Genomic DNA, 12191 nt, shown 5'->3' on the forward strand with positions numbered 1-12191 from the left:
ACTGCACAGACAAGAAGAACCCGCAAGAGGATGGGGACCAGTTCCCCCGTGGTTCCTTCGATGGTCAAGTTAGTGAAAACCGAATGGATAAAGGGAAGGTCCGGAACCGATATGGTTCTTGATATGGCAATGTGCATGCCCTCCGGATCTAAGTGAGCTCCTCTCTCTCCCTTTATTTGGTCAGCAAGAAGAAGTTTCCTTTTTATGGTGATCAGATAGGTTACCTTTATCTTGGCCAGGAGAAGCGATGTTGGAGTGCGGGCTAAGAGCCGAGTCATCACTCGCTTTACAGGCGTCAGCTCGCGACTGGAGGTATCACTTCATCTCTGGAGAGGATGTCTCCGCACTTTCTGGAAAGTGATTAAGTGCGTGGCAAAAGGCATGCTGGCTTGTTGAATCATCCCTCACCTTACAGGTGTTGGCTGGTGACTGGAAGAGAAGTCACTTCATTATGAGAGATTGTGTCTCTGTATTTTCTAGGAAGTGATTGAGCTGATAAGTCATGGAGACCTATCTGACCAAAATCTAGTTAAGGCTTGTTCGAAGTGGACTGAGGTGTTGACATATGCTCTGGAGGAGAGGCTTGAGGTCGGGGTCGAGTCCTTAGCTTAGTTGACAGCAGGGAGTGTCCCTTAAGTCTTTTCTGAGAAATGCCTAGTGAGTGGTTGAGTGTCCTAAGTAGGGTCGTCTTCAATGATAGGGTCGACCGACACCGCCTTTCGCGTCGACTTAGGAGTGTCGGCCTGTTAAAATGGTTGGAATGTCATCTCTTCTCAGCTAATAACCATTTCTCTAGTCGATATGAAGATGTCGACTCGTATCACCTCTATTGTCGACACCAGAGTGTCGGCTTGATGAGTTAGTAAGGCTGAGGTCTCTGTGATTGTGCCTTGGGTTTATCCCTTGATGAGGTACTAGGGTCTTGCAATTCGACTAAGGAGTCAAATGCCTAGAACTCTTGAGAGTTGACTAGGGCTTTCTTTCCCCTAAGGCCGAGAGATGACTGTGAAAGTTAGCCAAATGGTTGAGTTTGTTTTGCTAGGACTCTTATCGTATCATTTTGTCAATATCCATAGCTTGGGTGAGTGAACACCATAACAGTTGGCCCCTTTCACTCGGGTAGGCTTTCAATCAACTCCAAGAGAAATAAGATATGCTCTAATCGATACAGGCCTGCTGAGGACGAGAAACTGAGAAGTCTTTGTCTTAGAGACGTGGCTTGTTATTATTAACCACCCATTGTTAACTTTGCTATTTATAGCTGACGTCATCAAAGATTTGAACCGTCTTTTTGAGAGACGAAGTGTCATGGATATAAGGAGGGATCTTCCACCTTTCGAGTATTAGGACATGGGGTATTAAATGAGGGTGGCGCTTTATGTTTTGAGCAAACCGCTTCAGATTCCAAAGTAGATCTGGCCTGGTCGCTTTGAAAATCACCGCGTCCCTTGAAATTCCTCTATACTCTTTCTTGAAATCTTATAAATAGCCTCTTGATGCTAAGATAGTTCTTTTACGAACCTTTGCTCTGAAAAATTCTTGATATTCCTCTAAGCTTTCTTAAGAAAAGTCTTCCATGGCTAGTCAAGCTTCAAACTCTGGCCGAAAGGAGGAGAGTCTCGTTATTCTTCTACTTATCCGTTCAAATGTTCATATGGACAGTCTAATGGGGTTGTATGATCAATACAATATCCCTCAAACTCTCACATTGGTGGCGCTAGAAATGATCGAGTCAGTGTATTGTCATGGTGAGGGTCGAGTACCGCTGTACTTGGCCCACTTAGAGCATGATTTATGGCTGCCCTTACACACTTTTATTAGGTATGTGCACGCCGCTCTAGGAGTCTCCCCTTCTCAATTCTATCTGAATGCAGTGGGGGTTCTGGTAGCATTCATCATCATTTGCCACCATGTTGGAGTCCAACCAAGCTTGAGATTGCTTAGGCATTTGATCAGCGTGGGGTCGGCTGAGAAGGACTCATATTACTCCTTCCACCATCGTGGTGAGTTCCAGCTTGTTTTTGATTCTTTGGGGTTGGATGAGGACTGGAGGAGGCAATTCATGTGAGTCTATGGCGGCGACAGCGTCTTCGCTTGTTCGGGCTGAACATAGGTGAATGAAGACGCTTTGAGGCCAGTCGCCCTTAGTGATTTCGAGATAGTGGATCTGGAAAAGATCCATTCTTATGTCGGGCCACGAGAGAGTGATGCTCTGCTTGATGATATGTCTCTAAATGGCGGGCATGTCCATGATTTTTTCTTCCACTGGCTTCCAGGTAAAGACGAGCCACGTTCCTCTGTTAGCAAAAAATCACAAGAGGAATATAGGAATCAAAGGGGATGATCTCTAATGCTAGGCCCCACAAAAAGCCGAGGGGGGATTTCAGCGATGAGGAGGTGGCTGTCTTGATGATTAACCAGCTAACATTGTATCTGAATTGAGGGAAAGGACAAGGGTTGAGAGGCGGTGCCCATTCGAACCAGTTGTGAGGTTTTAATCAACTGGGATGGGTCCGCTGATAACTCAGCTTAACTGTTTGGAAAATATGGGGCGGGTAGACGAGTCTTCTCCTGGCAAGGAGACAACGGCCTTAGCGATCGAGGAGGATGTTGTCATCCCCAGTACTATTCTTGAGGCGTCTCGTCATCCTGGAAAAGAGCCAATTGGGGTGGATGATAGTGTTAAGGGGAGAGCTGAAACTCTGTCAGACCAGATAGAGAATGGTGCTGATGGGAGGATTTTGGAGGATATGTCAAGTGGTTGCATATACCAAGATTTTCAAGCTTGTTTAACTCGGCGGGCTTGATCGTTTCCCTTGAATGCCAAGCAGGGCTGGCTAAGGAGAAGGCAGCCAAGGAAGAGGCAGAGAAGAGGATCATTATCTTGGAGGCCGAATTAGCTCACAAAGAAGGCACTTGGCGCCGGAGCCTGGATGAGAAGAAAGATCTCCTCAAGAGCTTTTGAATCTAGTTCTCCAAGCAGGTGGGGACCATCGAGGACCTCCAAAGGGAGATGGTTCATCTACAGTCGGAGGCCGAGTCTGAGAAGCGTCGTAGGATGACAGCTAAGGCAGAGGCTCGATCAAGTCGTCTGTCTCTCAAAAAAATGATGTGGGACTTTGAAGAGATGCAATTAAAGCTTCAGGCGTCCATGGCCCTTGTCGAGAAATTAGAGGACTAACTCGCTCATTTGGATTTGGAGCAGCATAAAAAGAAGGTGGTCAACGACTAGCGTCATGGCCCTATAGGAAAGGCCGACGTAGCATTGGCATGTAAAGCTGGGGTTGATTACTTCGCCTCCTTGGTGCCTCATGACTCTAATCCTATTCTAGATCACTTTTATCCTTCCTGCGTCTCCTGTTGTCTTGACTTGTTGAAAGATGTCGAGAAAATTGGAGGCGGGTTAGATTTATCAACGACTGACAATGAGGTTAGCCTATTGCTGGGGCCCCTAGGGAAACTTCTACAATTGCTGCTACCAGGAGTCCGCCAAGTCTAACTCCCGAATCTGGTCGAGAGCTTTGAAGATCTACATGTTTCTTTTCTTTTTCTTTTTATTTATTTATTTTTTTTTGTAGAGAAGTTTGTAACAAAGTTCTCGTATTGAATGAAAATTAATTTTTGTCTCAATTCTTGAGCTTGCCTTTATCGCTTATATTCTTTTAGCTTTGTAGCTTCGTTCTCATCTGAGACGTTGGCTGAAGTGAGTTAGTTGTAATGAGTCGACCCGTGCTATGGAATTATGACAACTAATACACTTGATGACTTATTCTGGCTGAGCATTTAATTGACCAAAACTTGACAAATGACTGCTTAAGTTTTTAGATCAATTAAGTATTAGCCATACACTTAATATTCACACCTTAGGTTTATGAATACCTTTTTGGCAGAATAGCAACCCTGAATTTGGGTGCCTAGGTCTTACAGAGGTGCCTAGGTCTTCATAATCCCTGTATGGTTGAGTAATGATTATGGAAGTCGACCATAGGGTTGTGCCTTGGGCTTACCTTGATAAAGAGCTAATGGCTTGTTATCTGACTGAAGAGTCATTGTGCCTTAGGTTTACCCTGAAGATGTACCAAGGTCTTACAATTTGATTGAGGAGTCGAATGCCTAGAACTCTTAAGAGTTAACTAGGATTTTCTTTCCCCTAAGGCCGAAAGACGATTGTGTGAGTCGGCCAAAGGGTTGTACCTTGGGTTTATTCCTGATGAGGTACCAAGGGCTTATCAATAATGATCGATGAGAGTTGGAGAAATCGACCACATGTTGTGCTTTGGGCTTATCTTGATAAAGATCCAAGGGCATGTTATCCGACTGAGGAGTCATTGTGCCTTGGGTTTACCCTGAAGAGGTATCAAGGTCTTGCAATTCGACTAAGGAGTCGAATACCTAGAACTCTTGAAGTTGACTAGGACTCTCTTTCCCCTAAGGTCGAGAGACGACTGTGGGAGTCGGCCAAAGGATTGTGTCTTGGGTTTATTCCTGATGAGGTACCAAGGTCTTGTCCATAATGATTAATAAGAGCCGGAGGAATCGGCCATATGTTGTGCCTTGGGATTACCTTGATAAAGAGCCAAGGGCTTATTATTCGACAGAGGAGTTGTTGTGCCTTGGTTTACCCTAAAGAGGTACCAAGGTCTTGCAATTCAGCTAAGGAGTCGAATGCCTAGAACTCTTAAGAGTTGATTGGGGCTTTCTTTTCACTAAGGCAGAGAGATGATTGTGGGAGTCGGCCAAAGGGTTGTGCCTTGGGTTTATTCATGATGAGGTACCAAGGGCTTGTCCATAATGATCAATAAGAGCTGGAGGAATCAACCACATTTGTACCTTGGGCTTACCTTGATAAAGATCCATGGGCTTGTTATCCGACTAAAAAGTCGTTGTACCTTGGGTTTATCCTGAAGAGGTACCAAGGTCTTGCAATTCGACTGAAGAGTCAAATGCCTAGAACTCTTGAGAGTTGACTAAGGCTCTCTTTCCCCTAAGGCCGAGAGATGACTATAGGAGTCAGCCATAGGGTTGTGTCTTAGGTTTATTCCTGATAAGGTACCAATGGCTTGTCCATAATGATTGATGAGAGCCGGAGGAATCGACCACATGTTATGCCTTGGGCTTACCTTGATAAAGAGCCAAAGGCTTGTTATCCGACTGAGGATTCGTTGTGCCTTGGGTTTACCCTAAAGAGGTACCAAGGTCTTGCAATTTGACTAAGGAGTCGAATGCCTAGAACTCTTGAGAGTTGACTAAGGCTCTCTTTCCCCTAAGGCCGAGAGACGACTGTGGGAGTCGGCCAAATGGTTGTGCCTTGGGTTTATTTCTAATGAGATACTAAGCGCTTGTCCATAATGATCCATGAGAGCCGGAGGAATCGACCACGTGTTGTGCCTTAGGCTTACCTTGATAAAGAGCTAAGGGCTTGTTATCCGACTGAAGAGTCGTTGAGCCTTAGGTTTACCATGAAGAGGTACCAAGGTCTTGCAATTCAACTGAAGAGTCAAATGCCTAGAACTCTTGAGAGTTGACTAGGGCTTTCTTTCCCCTAAGGCCAAGAGATGAATTTGGGAGTCGGCCAAAGGGTTGTGCCTTGGGTTTATTCCTGATGAGGTACCAAGGTCTTGTAATTCGACTGAGGAGTCGAATTCCTAGAACTCTTGAGAGTTGACTAGGGATTTCTTTCCCCTAAGGCCGAGAGACGACTGTGTGAGTCGGCCAAAGGGTTATGCCTTAGGTTTATTCCTGATGAGCTACCAAGGGCTTGTGGCGGGTGCCTAGGTCTTACATGACGTCTAGGTCTTTAGCCATAGTGAAGCCCTGATCCCTACGAGATCAGAGTTAATTTATATTGAATAACATTTTACCAGTTCTGTATTTTATATTATTATGAAAACTATCCTTTGCAAGCATCTGATGCTCAAAGGGGGTTGAACCACATGTGATCTTGCTTTTGCTTTGCTACAAAGGTAATTTTGTAGCGGATGAGGCTACCAATATAGAACCTCTTTTAGTTGGGTTTTGCTTGTTTTCATAGTGGACGTCTTGTTGATTGTTTGCAGAGAAAATTGATTGTTTCATTGCGGGATTCATTACAAACTTCAGACGTTTACAAAGAAAACAAAAATTAGTCTTTTTATAAGACCTTTACACAATGAAAACAAAACAAAAGTACAATTCTCTTCAAATAGCGCAGAGATCGTTTATCGGTCTTCTACTTGCGTAAGATCTTGGCCTGTGACGGGGATGTTGATATCCATGGACCACCGTCGATCAGATCTGATTGCTGAAAAATCGGATAGAGCTTCGTTGATTCGCCAAGGAATCAAGAAACCGTAGCGCTTATCTCAGCAATGGCGAGATAATTGCTCTTCTTAAGATTATCGCAACGGGATAATCTTAAGGAACGGACCCGGGGAACTGCAGATCTGACGAGCACCTCTTCTTTATGCCGACGAACTCGATCAGATCTCTACTCCTCCTCCTCTCTGAAATTCGTGCACTTTTGATCTTCAATCCGGCAGGGCTTCGCCAATGCTCGAGAATTCCAGATCCGAAAAAATGAAGGCTCTGGAGCTGTATTTATAGGCTCCGGGGAATCCAGGCGGTTAAAACCGCATAACGGCCAATTTTTAAGGCTGGAGACACCCTTGAGTGTCTCAGCGAGGCCGAGACACCCACCCAAGGGTGTCTCGGCTTTGGCTGAGACACCTTGGGGTGTCTTGGTTGGGCCGAGACACGTCGGGGTGTCTCAACTCAGGCTGAGACGCTTCGTTTTGCACACTTGTTCATTTCTACCATAACTTCTTCATCCGAACTCGGATTTGAGTGATTCAAAGTGCGTTGGAAAGCCGACGAGGAGATATATAAACTCCGATAGTTTAGACTATTGTAGATTAAACTAGGATACGAGCGGCATTTCACCCTTTGTAAGTGACGCAGGGCTCCCGATCAGTTCGTATCTTCGTTATTCTGAAACTCCGTTACTTCACGTAGTTCGTCGATTCACTTTAAGCATTCGTCGATGTCAATCAAGCTTCTGTGACTTGGATAGTGATGTTCATCGTCTTTTCTTAGCTTTGAGCTGCTCGTGGAGACCTATAGGTAATTTTTAATGCCTACGATACCCCCTCCAAAGCGTTCCAGACTCGTTTCTTTTATAGAAGAGGTTGGAATACTTTGGATGTGATTGGTCCAGCCTTCGGTCAGCATAGAGGACCTGTAGTTAGCTTTAATTCTTGACTCCTCTGATTTTCAATCTATTCGATGCTTTGACGAATAGCTGAAGTTCTTCTGGCGCTGCATTTATCGTCTGGCCGTCATCAGAGTCTCGAATCTAAAACTAATGAGTTGAGTTTGGCTCGTGTCATTGAGTTGACTTAGAACTGACTATCTCCATCGCATTGTGCTGACATAGGGTTTCAGATCGGCGTATGTTGACTTTTTGTCATAACGTGTTGACTGGCGTTGACCTAAGGTTACGCGTTGACCAACGTTAACCTGGGGTTTCGGATCGCAACGCGTTGATTGGTGTTGACCTAGGGTTACACGTTGACCAGCATTAACCTAGGGTTTCGGATCGTAACACTATTGAGTTTTGGTCGCAACGCGTTGACTAGCGTTGACCTAGGGTTACACGTTGACCGGTGTTGACCTAGGATTTCGGATCGTTCGATATTAACTTTTGGTCGCAACGCGTTGACTGGCGTTGACCTAGGGTTACGCGTTGATCGGCGTTGACCTAGGGTTTCGGATTGCGACGCGTTGACAGGCGTTGACCTAGGGTTTCGGATCACAATGCGTTGATTGGTATTGACCTAGGGTTACGCGTTGACCGGCGTTGACCTAGGGTTTCAGATCGATCGCCGTTAACACAGTTTATACTTGTACGTCTGCTAGAGTATACACAGTTTAAACTTTTAAGATATTGGAGCATGGCGGTCCTAACAGTTGGGGCTACAGGACCAACTGTTAAAGCTGATTTGTCTGCAGATATGGATCTTATTCCGAAGCTTGTTGAATGCTTGAGTCACGAGACCAGTTAATAAAGCTGGTGCGTCAATGACTTTTGTATATATAGGATTTTTGGTAAACCCTCAGCCATCAATGGGTTTGATGAGCCTTTACCGACTACCGTTTGAGTCGGGCTAGCCTGCAGATTGTTTAAATTCGTTCTGCATGTAACTTTGTGCTAAAAAAGTTAACTCTTTTAGTGCTACGATATTGAATACGTAGACTTCGTCTTTCTTACAGGAATAGACTACCCGGCAACGTGTGTTAGACATTGACTTAGGATTTTTAGCAAACCCTCAGCCATCAATGGGTTTGATGAGCCTTTACCGACTACCGTTTGAGTCGGGCTAGCCTGCAGATTGTTTAAATTCGTTCTGCATGTAACTTTGTGCTAAAAAAGTTAACTCTTTTAGTGCTACGATATTGAATACGTAGACTTCGTCTTTCTTACAGGAATAGACTACCCGGCAACGTGTGTTAGACATTGACTTAGGATTTTTAGCAAACCCCCAGCCATCAATGGGTTTGATGTGCCTTTACCGATTACCGTTTGAATCGGGCTAGCATATGAATTATTAAAACCCGTTTCACATGTAACGTTTTGCTAAGAGAATTACTTCTCCTAGACTTAGTGCTATGATTTTGAATACATAGACTTCACCATTTTTTACGGGAACATGGCACCCGGCAACACGCGTTAAGTGATGACTTACCCCTTCTTAGGCTTCGGGATAAAATACCCCAGAATTATACTCTGGTGTCTTTTTCAATCGGTGAAAGACTAAATCGGCAACGCGTATTAGGCATAGGCTTATCTCTATTTAGGAGTCGAGATAAAATTCCCCATGCATAAAGTGCGCGGATTGGAAGTTGAGAATTGTGTCTTTTCTCAGGGTAAAGACAAACCCGATGCTGGAGAGGAAGAATTTTATATTCTATCTCCAGGTCTTGTTTAGGGTAAAGACGGACCAAAAAATGGAAGAGAAAGAATTTTATATTCTATCTCCCGGCACTGAAGAGGAAGAATTTTATATTCTATCTTCAGTTGGAAAGGAAACTCGAAGTGGGATCTCCACCCCCAGAATTCGAAAAGATAAAACTAGAAGTGAGATCTCCACTCTGAGAATCAGAAAGATTCAAGAAACCCTAACTTTTATAGGATTGATTGCCTGATCCAAGAAAAGAGTTCCTCATTTATTGAGGGGAAATTCCGATTCCAACCCTAACTTTTATAGGTTTGGTTAAAAAGGAAAAGATGGAAGTCTTTCGTTTATCGAAAGGGATGACTTGATCTTAGTCCTAACTATCTGCAGGTTTGACTAAGTGACACTATAACAAATTGCACTTTTCCCGACGCTTATTCCCGACGCATGTTTAAATACGTCGCCAAAAATTAGGTTTTTCCCGACGATTTTAGTTAGCGTCGGCAAAACATATATTTTTCCCCACGTTTTTAATTAGCGTCGCTAAAAGTGTATATTATTAGCGACGTTTTAACTTAGCGTCGGTAAAAGTGTATGGATTTCCCGACGTTTTTGATTTTTGTTGGCAAAAATATATATTTTTAGCGACGTTTTAGGCCTGGCGTCGCTAATAGTATGCATATATCGCGACGTTTTAACTTAGCGTCGGTAAAAGTGTATGGATTTCCCGACGTTTTTGATTTTTGTCGGCAAAAATATATATTTTTAGCGATGTTTTAGGCCTGGCGTCGCTAATAGTATGCATATATCGCGACGTGTAGATAAGCGTCGCTAAAAGTCTATCTTTAACGACGCTGTTACTCATCTGCATCGCCAAAGGTCCTTTGGAGGGATATTTCCCTCGCTTATTTTCACGAAAAAAAGTAAAAAAAGCAAAACCCCCCATCCCCCGTTCTTTCTCTCTCGTCAGAAATCCCAAAATCCCCAAATCCCCCATCGGAGTTCGTCGCTGCCCCCAAATCCCACTCTCCTCCTTCAACCGGAATAAATCCAGATGCAAACCCCCCCATCAAGGACACATCCTCTCCTCTCCTCGCCCCCGCTCCTCTCGCCTAGGGTTAGGGTTCCCCCCTTTCCGCGCCGCCGCCGCCGCCTCCTCCTCGGCCTCCGAACCCGCCACCACTCGATCCGAAGGCACGGTCGAAGAACTACTCAACAAAGGCGACCAAATCGATCGCCTGATGAAAATGGAGCGGAGATCCGAACCCGATAGCGGGTTGAGCAACGGCCGCTGGTTTCCTTATCTGGATGTTTTCAGGGCGGGAACAATTGAGCTGGGCAGCGGTGAAGTGATCGAAGCTATGGATCCTTACATAATGGATGGGAGAAAGGAGAGGATCCGGAGAGCCGTGGAGAACCGGAGCTATTCCGTGTGTTTGGTGGTTGAGGGGTTGACTGATTTCGGCAACGTTTCGGCGGCGTTTCGGTCGGCAAGAAAAGGTGCTGCTAAATTTGAGGTGAAAAAAATTACACCTTTCTTCAATTCTCTGTTAAAGTTGGTACTTCTTGTGCAATTCTGGCATATTATTAGGAAAAAAAGGCGAAAATGTAAAGAATTCGGGTATTTTTTAATCATTCTTTAATGATATTCTTTAATGGTAATATCTATGATTTTCATGCTACACTATCTGATACAAGCTACCAAATAGGGTTGTTAAGGAATAGATTGCTTCAAATGCTGCCCAAGTGTTTTCAGAAGCATGCAAAGAATTATGCTTTTTCAATTTACTGGTCCACTTAAGACACAGAACGAAAAAAAAATTGAGCTATCCAGCGTAAAGTCATTTCTAGTGCATCCATGTAGCAGGTTTAGAATCTCAACGTGCTCTCTATTATGTAGTGCATTTTATTTGACCGTAAAATAATTAGTCACGTGTTTACTACATTCTTAAGTTATTAAAGATTTGGTAGTAGAGTTTGTTTTGTGAAGATCAGTATATCTACTTACTTTTGCTTTATCTCTATCAGATTTGGGAACCATGAAAATGTTAGTTGAATATCTATATACTTTAAGGATATATCAAATTTGATAGTTGAGTTTGTTCTATGGGATCTGAGATATCTCAATGCTTGATCTTGAATATGCGATGCTGAAAATAGCAAGTTTGCTTGGAGCATAAAATCTCATATCTTAAACTTGCCATTCCAGCATATTTTCCCAGAGTAAGAAGTTTTCATGGATAAGGACCATAAGTTGTATCTCTAGTTTCACTCCAAATAGATATTCATTTGCTTGGTGGCAGAAAGTTAAAAGAATCAGAGATGTTTTGTTAGAAGCTTATTAATCAAACACAGAGTATTTCCTGCCTTTACTTAAAAATAAAAAAATCTGCTTATTTGCTTTCAGATTATTGTTGCAAAGTGGGCAAACAGAAGAGTGAGTCCTTTACTTGCAAGTCAGTCTCATGGAAAAAAAATTTCTTTTTATCATGAATTTAGTCGAGAGTTTTTTTGCTTTGCCTTGTTTTATATTCTTTCTTTTTTGAAATGCAAACTTCCGAATACACGTGCTACGAAATATTTGAGGAAACAAGTAAGTTTTTAACTTCATCTCATGGGTTGATTCTTTGCTTTTAGTTACTTCAGTATTCAAAGTTATACACGTCTTTGAAGTCCTTTATCGGCTGCCTGAAGTGTTCAATTATGGAAATTTGTTGATTATTTGATTTGGGTTCTATTGTTTTCAGAAATATTTGGAGGAAATCACCGAAATAAATGCTTTTGGGTTGACCTTGTTGTTTTCTGGGGTCTTCTATATATTGGGTATGAAGTAATACTAGATAATTTGATGCATGCAAATTGTGTTTGTTTGTGGTTATTATGAAAATTGTGGTTCAATTACTGGTTATTATGCAAGTTGTGAACTGTGTAAGAATTTGATGAAGCCCATTGGATTGATAGCTAGTGACTCGTGAAAACATTTGGACACCTGATTATCTTAGAAGGACTTTTCATTAAGAATTAAAAAACAAACATTATATACACATACATAAATGTGTCAAGTGTACCTACATCATTTGATTTATCTATGAGAAAAGGCACGGATGGCAATGATGATGAGCTGAGTGTTTTCTTTGTACAGGAGATTTTGCGAAACAATGAGAACTCTATGTTTCTGTTAAAAATGTTTGAGCATGTCTCTGCAATTAATAATAGCTTTCTGTCCAATTAAAAGTCAGTGTTGTCATAAATACTTTCCCT

This window comes from Asparagus officinalis, chromosome 1 (assembly GCF_001876935.1).
Source record: "Asparagus officinalis chromosome 1, Aspof.V1, whole genome shotgun sequence".
NCBI classification, from domain to species: domain Eukaryota; kingdom Viridiplantae; phylum Streptophyta; class Magnoliopsida; order Asparagales; family Asparagaceae; genus Asparagus; species Asparagus officinalis.